This window comes from Piliocolobus tephrosceles, chromosome 5, assembly GCF_002776525.5.
Source record: "Piliocolobus tephrosceles isolate RC106 chromosome 5, ASM277652v3, whole genome shotgun sequence".
NCBI classification, from domain to species: Eukaryota; Metazoa; Chordata; class Mammalia; order Primates; family Cercopithecidae; genus Piliocolobus; species Piliocolobus tephrosceles.
The window spans coordinates 121,755,570-121,771,401 of record NC_045438.1 but is presented as its reverse complement, the minus strand read 5'-3'; the positions used below and the strand labels follow the sequence as shown (position 1 = coordinate 121,771,401).

The 15,832-nt window shown below is 40.9% G+C and overlaps 1 long non-coding RNA gene across 3 annotated transcripts in view; it reads right to left on the bottom strand.

The window, feature by feature from the left end:
* Positions 1 to 5,820: 5,820 nt before the first annotated feature.
* LOC111543192 overlaps positions 5,821 to 15,832 on the bottom strand; it is a 41,721-nt gene continuing 31,709 nt past the window's right edge. For 2 of the 3 annotated variants that reach the window (XR_002731771.1, XR_002731772.1), the window contains exons 3-6: positions 12,679 to 12,808; positions 11,906 to 11,969; positions 11,702 to 11,791; positions 5,821 to 6,100 (exon numbers count right to left, since the gene is read on the bottom strand). This is a non-coding gene — a long non-coding RNA (uncharacterized LOC111543192). Of the gene's footprint in view, positions 6,101 to 8,735; positions 9,059 to 11,701; positions 11,792 to 11,905; positions 11,970 to 12,678; positions 12,809 to 15,832 lie in introns of those variants that run through there. The other variant, XR_002731773.1, reaches the window with a different exon arrangement.

Here is a 15,832-nt window from a genome sequence, read left to right as displayed (position 1 = left end):
TTTTAAAGCAGTTTGTAGTTCTCTTCATATACATTTTTTACATATTTTGTATAATTTACACCTAAGTATTTCATTTTGAGGGTGCTAATGCAAACAGTATAGTGTTATATTTTTTATTTCAAATTCTACTTGTTCATTGCTGGTATAAGGGAAAGCAATTAATTTTTTATCTTAACCTTGTATCTTGCAACCTTGCTATAATTGCTTTATTTATTTTATCCTCATCAGTATACCTTTTGTTTCCTTTGTTATCCTATTGCATTAGCTGGAACTTTCAGTATGCCTTGGAAAAGCGGTGTTGAAAAGGTACATCCTTGCCTAGTTCTTGATCTTGTTGGGAAATCTTCTAGTTTCTTATAATTGAATATGATGTTAGCTGTAGGGTTTCCATACATATCTTTTATCAGGTTGAGCTTAGTGTCTGACATTAATCTGGGGGAAATTCTCAGGTGTTTTTTGTTTTTGTTTTTTGAGATGGAGTTTTGCTCTGTTGCCCAGGCTGCAGTGCAGTGGTGCAATCTCAGCTCACTGCAACCTCTACCTCTTGGGTTCAAGCAATTCTTGTGTCTCAGCCTTCTGGGTAGCTGGGATTACAGGTGTGCACCACCACTCCTGACTAATTTTTTTGTACTTTCAGTAGAGATGGGGTTTCGCCATATTGGCCAGGCTGGTCTTGAACTCCTGACCTCAAGTGATCCTACTCCCTGGGCCTCCCAAAGTGCTGGGATTACAGGTGTGAGCCAGGCCAATTCTCAGTTATTATTGCTTCCACTATTTATTCTGTTTCTTTCTCTCTTTCTTCTTCTGGTATTCCATTTTGCATGGAATACCTTTTTAGTTGTCTCACAGTTGTTGGGTATTGTGTTGGGTTTTTGTTTTTTTTTTTTCAGTGTTTTTCTTTGCTTTTCAGTTTCGGAAGTTTCTATTGAAAAAATCCTGAAGTTCAGAGATTCTTTCTCAGCCTCATTCAGTCTATTAATAAGCCTATCAAAAGCAATCTCTGTTTCTGTTACGGTGTTTTGATCTCTAGCATTTCTTTTTTTTTTTATTTTTTTTTATTTTTATTTTTTTATTATACTTTAAGTTCTAGGGTACATGTGCATAACGTGCAGGTTACATATGTATACATGTGCCATGTTGGTGTGCTGCACCCATCAACTCGTCAGCACCCATCAATTCATCATTTATATCAGGTATAACTCCCCAATGCAATCCCTCCCCCCTCCCCCCTCCCCATGATAGGCCCCAGTGTGTGAGGTTCCCCTTCCCGAGTCCAAGTGAGCTCATTGTTCAGTTCCCACCTATGAGTGAGAACATGCGGTGTTTGGTTTTCTCTTAGGATCTCTAGCATTTCTTTTAAATTTTTTCTCAGGATTTCCATCTCTCTGCTTGCATTGCCCAACCATTTTTGCATGCCATCTACTTTATTCATTAGGTTCCTGACATTTTAATCATAGTCACTTTAAATTTTCAGTCTGATAATTTCAACACCCCTGGTGTATCTGAGTCTCGTTCTGATGCTTGCTGTCTTTTCAAACTGTGTTGTTTGCCTTTCCGTATGCCTTGTAAATGTTTGATAGTCAGTCATGAGGTACTGGGAAAAAAGAACTGGTGCAAATGGGCCATTAGTAATGTGGTGGTAAGCTGTGGAAGGAGAAACATTCTATAGTCTTATAATTAGGTCACAGTCTTTTAATAAGACTGTGCCTCTAGACGATGAACTTGACAAATGCTTGTCAGTTTTCCCCACTCCCAGGTGGGACAGGGTGACTAGAGTAGGCTAGAGGTAGGTAGTTCCCTTCTCCCAGATCAGTTAGGCTCTGGTAAAATCCCAGCAGGCGAGGCTCTGGTTTAATACTTTCCCTGAGGACAGGCCTTGTTAAGAAGAACAAAATGCTGTGGCATCTTTCCAAATGGCTGTTTTTCCCCTCCCCCTGCCAGAAGCATGAAGGAATTTTTCTTACTTGCTGTGAGAATCTGGTTACATTACTAGAGGTAAAACTGAGACAAGTGTGCCCCCCACCCCAATCATGGCTGGATCCCCCTGAGGTTTTTAACTCATCAGGTTGTCCACATTGAGCCTCCAGCTTTGGTCCATCACAGTCTTGTCTTTCTACCCCAGCACTGATTCCCATGGAAGCCTCTGCTCCTGGGTTTCTGCTCTAGTAAGTTGTGATTCTCTGTATTTGCCTGTCTGTCTCTCCAACTGGGGGACAGCAGTTTGCCCTGTGACCTCGCTTCTGTTATTGATTTTTCAGTCTGTTCAGCATTTTACTTGTTAAGACAGAGTGGTGACTTCCAAGCTCCTTATGTGCTGGACCAGAAACTGGAAGTCTGCCCTAGCGTTTTTTAAGCCCCCTTCATCTCTTTGAATTTTATCCAGCCTGCTCACACTGGTCACAAACTCCTGGGTCACTGCTTTTTTTCACCATTTTAATCCAATATACTCTAGGTGCATTTAGAAAGAAGGAAAGTAAAAGCCAGTATGCATAGCATTCTGTGAGGTCTCTATGTTTTAATTCTCCTTTTAATTATAATCTTAAGTTACAGTTCTCCGGCTGATTTCATTTAGCAGAAGCTTGATGACCAATTCAGATGAAATCCTTTCAAAAGTAAGATCATGGATGTTGGCTTACATTGAAATATCCTTCTCCCCCGTCACTCCCCGCCGCCCCGGTTAAATTCTTTATTTCACTCCAAGGCATACTGACTTCACTTTGCCCCCTCTTTATGGACACAAAATACTAAGTAGCCTTGATTGAATCTTAGAATAGCCAGGCCCAGTTTTAAGGGTCTTACATGCATGGCTTCACTTATTTATACCAATAACACTCCTGAAGTTGTTGTGAAAATTAAGTGCTTAGAAAGAGAAAGTGTTCAGTAAGCAGGACATGCTCAAGAAACAATGAACATTATTAAATCTTCTCAAATGCCTTGTGAGTTGCTTATTGCTATCATTCCCATCTTACAGATGAGAAAACAGATGTTAAACAACTCTCCAAGGTCACCCATGTGGCACAGCCAACCTTGGAACCCAGACACACTGGCTTTAGAACTTATGCTTTTAACCACTATATTTATGACTTTGATTTACTAGAAATTTATGAAAGTTTTAGATAAGACAACAGAGTTTTAATATTTTGATTTTAGACCCCAATGGTCTCTAAAATTGGGGAAATAGTCCTGTGTATTTAATTCCCTCTGTTTTTTTCAGAAACAATTATAAATAAATTAATTTATAATTCCTTAATATTATCCTTATCAACATTGCAGAAAGGAGAGTAAGCAGTTGACAATCACCTGATATCATGGAAATTACATGGATCAGTTTTCCCCAAATATCTTCTCTCAAAAAATGAAAACTCTTTTCTGGTAAAATTATTGTTATTTTTTTTCTGGATTATGGATTCTACAGGCTTCAAAACAAGATCAATTGATTTGGCTGACTTCATACATGTCAAAGGCAAGGCCAAAACTCAAGTTAGATCCTTCAGGGGTCTTTCCACCAGAGTATACATTTAGTTGGTACACAGAAAACCTATGCCAAAAACATTATAAGCAGAAGTTAAAAGAGTCCACATATGTTCGTGTTGCTGAGGTGTCAGTTATTATTAATTATAACAACCACGGTAACATTTTTACCTTAGGAGACCTTCTGCTCTGAAGATACAAACACATTTTACAATTCACAACTATCTCTTGCTATGGTCTGATTGTTTGTTCCTTGATCCCCACCCCAATTCATATGTTGAAACCTAATCATCAGATTAGAAGGTGGGGCCTTTGGTGCATGATTGGTGCATGATTAGGTCATGGGGGCTCCATCCTCAAGAATGGGACTCATACCCTATAAAAAAGGTTCCAGAGAGATGCCTTTCCTTTCAGCCATGTGAGGACATACCATAGCTATCTATGAAGAATGGGCCCTCAGCAGACAATGAATCTGCTGGCACTTTGATCTTGGACTTCCCAGCCTCCAAACCGTGAGCAATGTATTTCTTTTTTCTTTCTTTCTTTATTTTTTTGAAACAGAGTCTCACTCTGTTACTTAAGCTGGAGTGCAATGGCACAATCTTGGCTCACTACAACCTCCACCTCCTGGGTTCAAGAGATTCTCATGCCTACCGAGTCGCTGGGATTACAGGCATGCACTACCACACCTACTAATTTTGGTATTTTTAGTAGAGATGGGGTTTTACCATGTTGGCCAGGCTGGTCTCAAACTCCCAACCTCAGGTGATCCGCTTGCCTCAGCCTCCCAAAGTGCTGGGATTGCAGGCATGAGCCACCACACCCAGCAGTAAACAATGAATTTCTATTGTTTATAAATTAAACAGTCTAAGGAATTTTGCTATAGCAGCCCAAACTTCACATCCCACTGAATAACTGAATAGTTATTTTACAAACTGTGGTACTAAAATGATGAAGTACAGAGCTGAGATCAAAAACATAATGAAGGCCGGGCACTGTGGCTCGCGCCTACAATCCCAGCACTTCGTGAGGCCGAGGCGGGCCGATCACCTGAGGCCAGAGTTCAAGACCAGCCTGGCTAACTTAGTGAAACCCTGTCTATACTAAAACAATACAAAAAATTTAGCCAATCATGGTGGTGCACTCCTGTAGTCCCAGCTACTCAGCAGGCTAAGGCAGGAGAATGTCTTGAACCTGGGAGGTAGAGGTTGCGGCAAACCCAGATTGTGCCACTGCACTCCAGTTTGGGTGAGAGAGCAATACTCTGTCTCAAAAAAGGAAAATAACAATAATGAAGTTAAGTTGGGGGAATTGGAAGCCTGTGTAGTTTGAAACTCAATAACAAATAGATTATTTAGTGAGTAAGCATTAGAGTCAAACTCAATTTTGCCTGAGAGTTACAGTTCCAAGTGGTTAAACTAAGACAGTGTGAGAAGGCACCCAAGTTCTCAGAGCCAGCATACTCTTTAGGAATATAGTTTCATTTTCTTTTAGTGGCAGAGTAATACACCCTCAGTTAGAATAGATGGGAGCAGGAACCAGCCCTTTGGTTTCTTTTAATATGTACAATCAATGGGAAAAATAAATAAAAATGTAAAAGTAAGCAGTGGAAAAAAAAATCAAAAACGGAGCTGAAAGAAGAAATTAGGAGTTTTGTCACAAATAAGAGAAGTTCCAGGAAAATTATTTTTAGGGAATTGGCAACAACTGAATTCGTACACATTGAAAGGAAAAAAAGAGAAAAGGTAAAGAAGCACATTGCTCTAGGCCTAAGTTCTATCTTACCAGTGTACTTTGTAAACTCAAGACACACAGTGCTGAGGACTTACAAAAGGCTTGCCTTGGCAACTAAAACATCTTTCATGAAAGCAAATACAAATAGAAGTCATTTACAATTATCAAAAGGGAAGTGTTTAACCCATCACAAACTAAACTACTACTAAAAGAGTAAAAGGTCAAGAGTCATACAGTACCAAACAGGACCTCCATGCAGAATGGCAGCATTGGGTGGGAATGCCACCTGGGAGGCTCTGGCAAATCTGATGACGAATAAGCAACACCTGACAAGGGGAGTGCTAACTGTCCTTCTGGGTATGATGATGTGCCAACGTGCCCAGCAGAATCTTCGGTTCATGGGGAGTGATGCTGAGTGCCTCATTTGCACATGCATTTAAGCAGAGTAAGCAGAACACAGAACAAAATCTGATGCAAAAATGCAAAAACCCAGATCTTGGCCCAGGAGCGAGAAACCTTTATTCTAAGATTGCTATTGGGTGAGACAAGTGAGAGGAAGTCCTTTGCTCCAGATATTTCTGTGACCTCCTTTTCAAGGCTCCGTGGTGAGGACTTGCAGATTTCTCTGTGTGGATGACAAATATTTTTAGCACACTGGAGCTATTTTTATGCTGAATGTGGATAGCAAATTGACCCTCCCTGACTCCCCCCAGCCCACATGGAAGGGATAAACAATCACTACATAACTCTTCACACTTTGGAAAGCACTCCTTCCTTTCACCATGATAATAATTCTGTAAGCAGAGCAGAAATGATTGAGGAGGACGTTGGTCACAGGGCAAAGCAGCAGCTGTCTCCTGTGCGTCTCATCTCTGCTTCATCAGACCTGCAATCGCTGAAAAGAAAGAGAGAGAAAAGAAAATGTAAGGAAGAAATTTCAAGGGAGAGGAAATGTCAGCAAGCCCATCTTAGAGACTGGGGAAGATCATGCCTCATTTTTGGTTCTGTATTAATGATGCTAGGTATTAAGAGGCAACTGCATGTAGCCACAGGCGTTCAGCTGGCAAAATTGCTTGAGGTGTTTTTCTAGAGCCCTCAGCGCCACCACAGACAACAAAAGTGTTCAGAGAGGATGTTTTTTCTCTTTATTTGTATTTAATATATGTGGGGTCAAAGGTACATATTATTCTCTACAGTACCAAGCACTTGGCAGATGGTGGAAAAACCCAGCACGGACAGCCAAAGCTCTGCTTTCAGGACTGGGGAATGGGCCAGGGACAAATTACTGAGTGAGCCCCACCAAGATGTAAACACAGGTGAGAAGGTTAAGTCACATGAGCATCAGGGATAGTCTTTTTACAAATAAGTTGTTGGGTTGAGCTTTAAAACCACAAAAACAACAGTGTGATTTGCAACAGGCCAAACAATATTGAAATGTACACTTAGCTATAAGGCCAAGTCTCCTCCCCTTCTATCCTTCCCTGCCCTCCGGGTAGCTGTTATTAATGGTTTAATATGTATTCTATCTACCACGCTTCATTATAACCAAGCAAACATATATATGTATCATATTGAGATTTTTTTTTCTTTACTCCACATCTAATTCATCAGGAAATCCTTTAGCAATACTTTCAAAATACACACAGAATCTGAACACTGCCCCGATCCAGGGCCACCACCAGATCGGAGCCTCACCATCTCTAGCCTAGTTTATTATGGTGGCCTCCTAAATGTTCTTCCTGTTCTCTTTAAGATTTTTTAAAACAAAAACTGCATGTCCCTTCCCTGCCTACATCCTCTGAACAGTCTCATTTGCCTCAGAGTTGAAGTCCTCTTCTTACCTGACAAGCCCACCCCATTGCTGCCCCTCAGCTGCATCTCCTACTCCTTCTGTCATGCATTCCATGCCATAGCCTGAGCTCTCCTGCTCACACTCCACCACAAACACACCAGGCACGCTGCCACCGACCATGAGCCTTTGCCTCAGCTGGGCCCATCTGTCTAAAAACCCTTCCACAAAGACCCAGATTACCCTGTCCCTCACTTCCTTCAACCATGTGGTCAAATGTCACCTTTTCAGCATGGCACAACCTGCAAACCCTACTTTAAATTTAAAATGTGTCCCGCTCTCCCTCCCCCTTAACTCCACTTTATTTTCTTAAATAAAGTGGAGTGACCTTCTAGTATACTATGTAATTTACTTAATTTGCTGTAGTTAGTATTTACTGTTCTTCCCCCAACTAAGAGGTATGCACAGATTTTCATCTGTTTTTCGGTATTCCAAAGGCCTAAATCAGTGCCTGGAACACAATAAATGTTGGATGACGAAGGAAAATGATTATGTCATATCCCATAGGTATGTGTTGCTATAATTTAGTCACTCTTGATAAGGAACTAAACAACATCAGCAAAAGATCCCAACAAAGAACAAAGCTTATCATGTGGAATAGAACGAAGAAATTATACAAAGCAGGGCCAGATGCTTCAACTCTAACATGTATTAAGACTAGACCTTTTAAAACGTAATAAACACCACCTTCTCTGAGTGTTGTCCGGTGTTGGTGGTACCACTGGAATACTGGAAATAAATAGCAATAACAGAATTAAATGCAAAATATCTGAAAAAATACTTAGGGTCAAGCCTCATGATTTAGGAAAAGTCATTCTTTTTTGGTGGGGAGAAAGTCTCACTCTATCACCCAGGCTGGAGTGCAGTGTCACGATCTCAATTCACTGCAACCTCCACCTCCTGGGCACAAGTGATTCTTGTGCCTCAGCCTTCCAGTCGCTGGGATTACAGGTGCGCACAGGCCAAACTGTTTTGTATTTTTAGTAGAGAAAGAGTTTTACCATGTTGGCCAGGCTGGTCTTTGACCTCAAGTGAGCCACTGCCTCGGCCTCCTAAAGTACTAGGTTTACAGGCATGAGCCATTGCGCCTGGCCTTAGGAAAAGTCACTTTTAACTCTCTGATCTCTTTTTGAGCTAGCTTTCCAAAAACTGGGAGTTATCAATGCTAGCTCTATAGCAATACGAGAACTAACCCAGCCCAGGGGCTTCGGAGAGGAGAAAAGGAGAAATACTAGAAAAGTCTATGTGAGATCAAACCCCTCCACCCTCCACTGTGCTAATTCTGCCAGCTAGACACCTTGGTTGTAATTCATTTTGTTTATTGTTCCTCCGTTTATAGCCTCCGCATGCTGTGCAGTTGCTAGGGAAACAATAAAGGGTGTCAGATATGGCAAGCGTGAGGAAGGGATTAGAGTACCCACACTGCTGGGTGAAATTTATTTAGGTTACAGGAGGGGAGGAAATTCACCCCAGGAATTATTGTGATTGCTCTCATGTCTCTAATAGTCTATAAATACAGATGCCAGAGGTTCAAACCTCTCTCCTTGCTAGAGCTCAAGCGCCTTAAAAGACAATTGAGTCTGGCTGGAGGGAAGAGAGTCCTAGCAGGCATGTAACTGAAACATATTAAATTCAACGCAGCTGTTAAACACCTAGCTAGTATTTTAAATGTCTCCATCCAGGCATATTTTTCTTTCTCATGCTCTCCACTGCCCTCAGGAAATCAAATATTCTTTTGATATACACAAGACTATCATATGATTACTGCAGTATTGGCTCCACCAAGACAGTCAGACTGGCAGCTAGCCCCTCTCTTTCACCGTCTGGTTAAATACTGCCCAGTATCCCAAATTATTCCAGATCCAGGGTTTTGTCTCCTTCCGGGTGATGTGGTCTAGAAGTGAGAGTGGGAATGGAACAAAGCAATGTCACGGGATCTAATCTGGCTGTTTCCCTGGCAACTTGCTGTTGAGTCAAATTCCAGCATGGATGGCTGGGTGGCACCTGTAAGAAGCAAATTTTGGGTTCATTGGTTCATTCATTCAATTCATCCAACAAATACTTATTAAACGTGTTAATATGTACTCCAGATTGTGCCATGATGAGGATAATGACTTTAGTCTGGTGTTTCCTTAATGTTTTTATTGAACCATACAAGGATTCATAGGCATAGGCCCTACTCTTAGCAATCTTCTCCTCCTGTAAGCGAGACACTGTTTACTTCTATAACTACAACTCAATGTAGAAAGTAATTGTTGCATAGGATTAACTTGGAGTATTGTTATCTGATAAAGCAGTGTCAGAGAATCCAGAGAAGTTCTGCCCAACTAGGGGTGAGGAAAGAGGTAGAATGTGGGAGGATCAAGCCTTATTGCACAGATAACACTAAAACTACACTTTGACTGAACGTGGTGGCTCATGCCTGCAATCTCAGCACTTTGCGAAGCTGAGGCAGGTGGATCACTTGAGATCAGGAGTTCGAGACCAGCCTGGCCAACATGGTAAAACCCCATCTTCTACTGAAAATACAAAAATTGCCCCGACATGGTGGCACATGACTGTAGTCCTAGCTACTCAGGAGACTGAGGCAGGAGAATCACTTGAACCCAGGAGGCAGAGGTTGCAGTGAGCTGAGATGGCACCACTGCACTCCAGCCTGGGTGACAAAGCAAGACTCCATCTCAAAAATTTAAAAAAAAAAAAAAAAATTAAAAAACAACAACAGCATGTAAAAGGTGGATTTGGCCAGGCACGGTGGCTCACACCTGCAATCCCAACACTTCGGGAGGCTGAGGCAGGTGGATCACCTGAGGTTTGACACCAGCCTGGCCAATGTGTCCAAACCGAGTCTCTACGATAAATACAAAAATTAGCCGAGCATCGTAGCGGGCACCTGTAGTCCCAGCTACTTAGGAGGCTGAGGCAGGAGAATCACTTGAATCCAGGAGTGGGAGGTTGCAGCGAGCCAAGATTGTACCATTGCACTCCAGCCTGGGCGACAGAGCGAGACTCCATCTCAAAAAAAAAAAAAAAAAAAAGGTGGATTTGCTGGTGAACAATAAAACAGGAAGTCCGAGGAAGAGAAAATGAAAGGGAAAGAGGAGAGGAAGTGCCATTTGTGCTCGGATCTATAGAGAAGCTGCTAGAACCAAGATCAGTTCCTAAAAACCTAGAGAAATGTATGAAGTTTGACCCCACTTGCACATTCCTTCCCCGCTTGTGTCGGCTGCACATCAAGACTCCACCCCACCCCACCCCATTTTCACATTCTCTACTTTTCTAAAATTGGGAAGCTTTGAAACCAGATTCCTTCTCCACTCCCCTCCCCTGTCTTTTCTTCAGGATACTTTCACTCCCAGCCCTTTTCCCTTCACGGTCAGATAATCTACTCTCGGGAAATGACTCACACCAAGGTATAAATTACCAGTATTGACACAGCATGTTACACTTAAGCACACTGTTCACTTTACAAGATAAGTGGCCTTTATCCAAAGAAATGACGTTGGATCTCAGACTGCAGGGTGCTTGTAGGAGTGGGAAGCAAGCGTGGCTAGGAGGAATAGAAATGTTCAACTTTTCTGGATGTGCGGTCTACTCTCCCTTCTTCGTTTGTTTATTTTGGGTCTATTCTCCACTAAAGTTAAGCTCTCTGAGGGCAGTTTTATCCATCTGGTTAGAATAGTGCCTAGGCAATAGTAGATACTCAAAAAGTATAAATACTTGTTAACTGGCTTTTAGTGAATGTTGTCTGTTTCTAGTGCCCTGCAGCACAGATCTGATCAACTAAGGGAGTGAAAGGGAGGTAAGAAAGCCTGAAATTTAAAACTAAATATAATTTTATTTTAAATGAAGTACATGTTTATTGTTGAAAAAATTTAAACACAGAGAAACAAAAATAAGAAAGTGAAAGGCATTCATAATTCTCTCTCCAGGATCAATTCTTGTTAAGATAGTGATGTAAACCCATCCAGATTTTTATCCATATCTACACATACCAAAAAAGCACACTGTATTTAACATTCTACACTTGTTTTTTAAAATACAATAAATCATGATCATCTTGCCAAGTAACGACATATTTTGTGTCCTTTGAAACGACTGCCTAATGATAATCTAGGCTGCTAGATATACCAGCAGACTCTATTCTACCAATTCTCTATTGCTGAAATCAGGTTGTTTCCAACTTTTCACTCCTACTTGTAAAAACACAGCAAAGAATGTCTTTATCACAAAATCTTTGTGCTTATTTCCTCTTACAAGTGAAAATATTGTCATCATTACTCTTAAAACACTGACCAAATTTATCAAATACACTCTCTGTGCCAGGTACTTTACAAAACATTATTTAATCCTCCCCCAAACCCTACTATTTACAGATGAGGAAACTGACTTTGGAGATGCTGAGTCATTTGTCTGAGGTTACCATTAGTCATGTCTTTAATGTTTTTGATACCTATTGCCAAATTGTCTTCTGGAAACAGGGTTTGGAATGCTGTAGGGAATACTAGAAACCTGTTGTTTCAGATAAATCCTCCATGAAGGAGAGATTACACAATCTCCTTTTAGCGAGCTATTTCCATTTTATCGGCCTGTCAACATTTGTTTTCTCCATATGTTTACCCAAAACCTTTGTGATAATATAATTACCTTATAGTACCGGGCAGTGAGGTATCCTTTTGATTCACAATCACATCAGACTGCATTCCAGAGAAGCAGAACATTCTGGGGCTCAGAGTCCTAAAACATGGGTTTGAACACTGATTTTATCTTTCCTGGAGTGAGGTCCTGAGACACATCAGTTTACTTACCCAAGACTTGGCTTTCATATAAAATGGCAAAACTAATACGAACCTAAATGATCTCCCAGGGTTGTGATGGTGGGATAAGATGATGAAATTGGAAAGAGCTTTGCATGCTGGAAAGAACAACAGAAATGCAAGGTATTATAATTATCAATGGCATCATCATGATCATTCCCATCTTTAAATCAATTACCTTGCTCTTATACAGGCTTTTGCTTTCTTAGACAGAACCAGCTTGCTTTTTGACACCAATTCATATGTAAAACAAACATATTCTATGTAAATTCATATAGAATAAAGGGAACCATCTTTTACTGGCATCTGTTAGTAGCAAGAGTTAGGGAGCCTTGTTCTTTTGGGCTAGTGACTGAGAGAGATGAAAGCTTGAGATAGAGATGTGCATAGATCCTGAGAAGAGACAGAAAAGACCAGAGCTGGGGACCACAATTAAGAGAAGTGCCCATTCCCCAGGAACCAAAAAATGTTGGCACTTTTACTAAGTAAAAATAATCAGAGCAAAAGAAAATAAAAGATGGGAGCGAACGGAAGATAAAAGAAGAAAATGGAAATCAGAAAGGAATGAACTGTGGTATTGAGGGATACTTGGGGTTATAGTTTGTAAGAAGGAGAAATTAATTGAAATTTAGACCAGGCTAACAAAACTGGATCATACATTCCTGTGCCTGTACCCAGAGGACAGTGCATTCGAGAGAGTACTAACAGGGAAATCGAATCAGACCTGTATAAACCTTCGGGCTTCGACTACAATTAGGTTTGCATCTCATTGTCTTAATCTTTAAATGAAGAAGTTCCTGTACATACCTGGGCTTTCTAGTCCTGAATTCTACAATTATCTACAGTATTTTCTATCAAATTCCTTTGTCCACCAGGCTACGAACATTTCCTCTTCTCTTTCCAAGACTCTGGACTTCAAAATCACTGAAATCTCATCCTGAAGGGAAAGAAGAGTTGATTAATGGCACCCAGTATGTTATTCAAGTTGATGTGGTCCAAAGCGCATTTTGTCTTCCTGGAGACCACAACACAACATGAAATAAAGACTTTACAGGAGAATCCACTCATATGGCCTACAGGGTCTGAGGGTCTTGAGAAATCTACTGTGCAGAGAAGTTAAATTTTTAAATTTAATTTCTGCTTGCTAATTAGTCATTCCCAAATAAAAAGAAAAAGAGAGGTTAATCTAATACAGACTTTGAAACAAAGCAGAAGATTAAAGTTAGCTTCTCAGGAAGAATTCTGAGGACAGCACAAAGAGAAGGGAAAAATAGATAATTGGTATTAAGCACGACATGTCAGAAAAAAAGAAAACTTGAATGCTTTGTAAATGGAACTATTCTCTCCTATAATTTATTAAAGATGTATTTCCCCCCCCCAAGGATGGATATGAGACTAATGGCTTTCCTTCCCCCTCTTTAAATCAGAGAGCTAGATGTCATTTAACTGCCAAATTCTTGCAACGTTATTATTTGGGTATAAAAAGGCAAAATGGCATGTTTCTACAAATGGTTTGAGACTGTAAAAATGCAAACAACTCAGCCTAATTTACAAATTGGTGGGCGAGGGGGCTGAGCCCAGAGAAGCGTTCAAGCACTAATTTTCCCATTCTACCAGAGCCAAAGAAGCTGTTGCATGGATCTCTGATTTTTTGCGTGGAAAACTGGCACTTGGTTTTCCAGCCTGTCATTTCAGATTGAAAAGCTTTGTCTCAAATCCTTTAGACATGAAGTTGGGCAATGATGCCTCTGAGTAAATTCAATTCCTGGAACCAAATAGATGAAAAAAAATCTTAATGATAGGAAGCTACGTGTCTTCGAAGTGGTATTTCAGAAAGAAACTTATTGGAAATGATGAGAACGTAATTAAAGTTTAAAAAGTGGATCATCTCGGTTATAGGAGCTGAGCTGGGTTTTACAGAGTTACCGCGAGGATTTCTGTTGTGGGAAAATACCCAGGAAGTGACTGAGCCCAGCCAGACGTCACTGGAGGCATGCAGAAGAAAAGGCAAGATTGGCTGTGACTCTCCTCTTCTGGGAACATTCTAGAAAGGCATAGCAAGGATGCTGAAACCAGGTCAGCTCCCTAAGACCTCACTTTGCAGAAATAGAGAGAAGCAAGGGGTGTAGGTAGAAAGAACAGAGTGGTACTGAGAAATCTCAAGGAAGAGAGCGAAGGGGAAGAGCAGCATAGAAAGTGTGGCTGCTTTTGTGTGGTGGTCCTACTGTGCACAATGGTTGAGTTCCATGGTCCTTGTCAGCCTCCCTCACGGGGGTAATGCACAGATCTCTGAATAAAATAGCTTCCTCTTCAGACTGCCCCGAAATCCCCACCTATTTCCACAAGGAAAATGTAGATTTTCCTGTGGAAAAGCAAATAAACTGTTCTTGGGAATGAATGTTGAACAAATTAAACCTTGATGACTCATTCATGTCTTGGAAAATTTTTATTTACCAGTATGTTACTCAAGATAATTATAATTATCAATGGCATCATCATGATCATCCCCATCTTTAAATCAATTATCTTGCTCTTATACAGGCCTTTGCTTTCTTAGACAGAACCAGCTTGCTTTTTGACACCAATTCATATGTAAAACAAACATATTCTATGTAAATTCATATAGAATAAAGGGAACCATCTTTTACTGGCATCTGTTAGTAGCAAGGAGGTGCTACTGAAACAAGGAGGTGTTTTTTTATAATCCATTTTATTTATGAAATAAAACAAGGAGGTGATTTTTTATAATCCATTTTATTTATGTATTTATTATTTATCGATTTATTTATTTTTGAGATGGGGTCTTGCTCTGTCTCCCAGGCTGGAGTGCAGTGGCATGATCTCAGCTAACAGCAGCCTCCACCTCCTGGGTTCAAGCAATTCTCCCACCTCAGCCTTCCTAGTAGCTGGGATTACAGAGGCACGCCACCACACCCAGCTAATTTTTGTATTTTTAATAGAGGTGGGGTTTCACCATGTTGGCCAGGCTGCTCTCGCACTCCTGACCTCAGGTGATCCACCCACTTTGGCCTCCCAAAGTGCTGGGATTACAGGTGTGAGCCACTGCCCCTGGCCCATTATTTCCATTTCAATGGTGGAGAGAAGAACATGGGAAAAGCTTGTAAAGGGTTGTAGTCATGTATTTAACAGTGTTTGCAAGCACCCACTCTGCAAGGTCTTATACTTGAAGTAGAGACTTTCAAAGAGCCTTAAGGCACCATCCCTTTCCTCAGGGTCTTACATCTCCTTAGGGATCTAAGTAAGACCTGAACTGCATGGAAGGAAACACTCAACAGAAGGCAGAATATAAATCCCAAATGAAAATCAGAAGGGGTTCTAGGTGCCAGAAGTCAAAAGGGGGAGAAGACCTTCAAGGAGGTTCACAGCTACCCCAAGAGAGGGGCTTGAGTATATTACTGTGAACAGCACAGACAATGCAAAAAAAGAAGGTGGACATGGGGCCAAGGAGGGGCTCAGAAAGAAGCTAGCTGGGGGGAGGGCACAAAACACAGGAAAACAACCCACGGAATTAGAAAGAGAGCTCCTAAGGGGAATTCAAAGATGGGAACCAGACTTGAACAGACCGACAGGCATACTTTTAGCAATGAAATTTTGTCTAACAGAAAGACAGCGTACAGTCTTGGAGTCAGATAACCAGCTGTCTTGTGCTGGGCGCAGTGTAGTGTCTTGGTGTCCTCATTTGTAAAACTGGGATAAAAACCCTTATTTCAAAGGATAGCAAAGGATAAGTTACACAGCAATGGGCCTGACACATAGTGAGATCTTCACACAAGTTCAGTCCTTTCCTCTGACCTCCAGATCTTTTCATCCTGCTCCCCATTGTACTCAGTAAGCTTGAAAAAGAAAGAACATTCACCATACATTTTTGGTTAACTTGATCCACAAATCATTTCTCTTTCTTTCTTTCTTTCTTTCTTTCTTTCTTTCTTTCTTTCTTTCT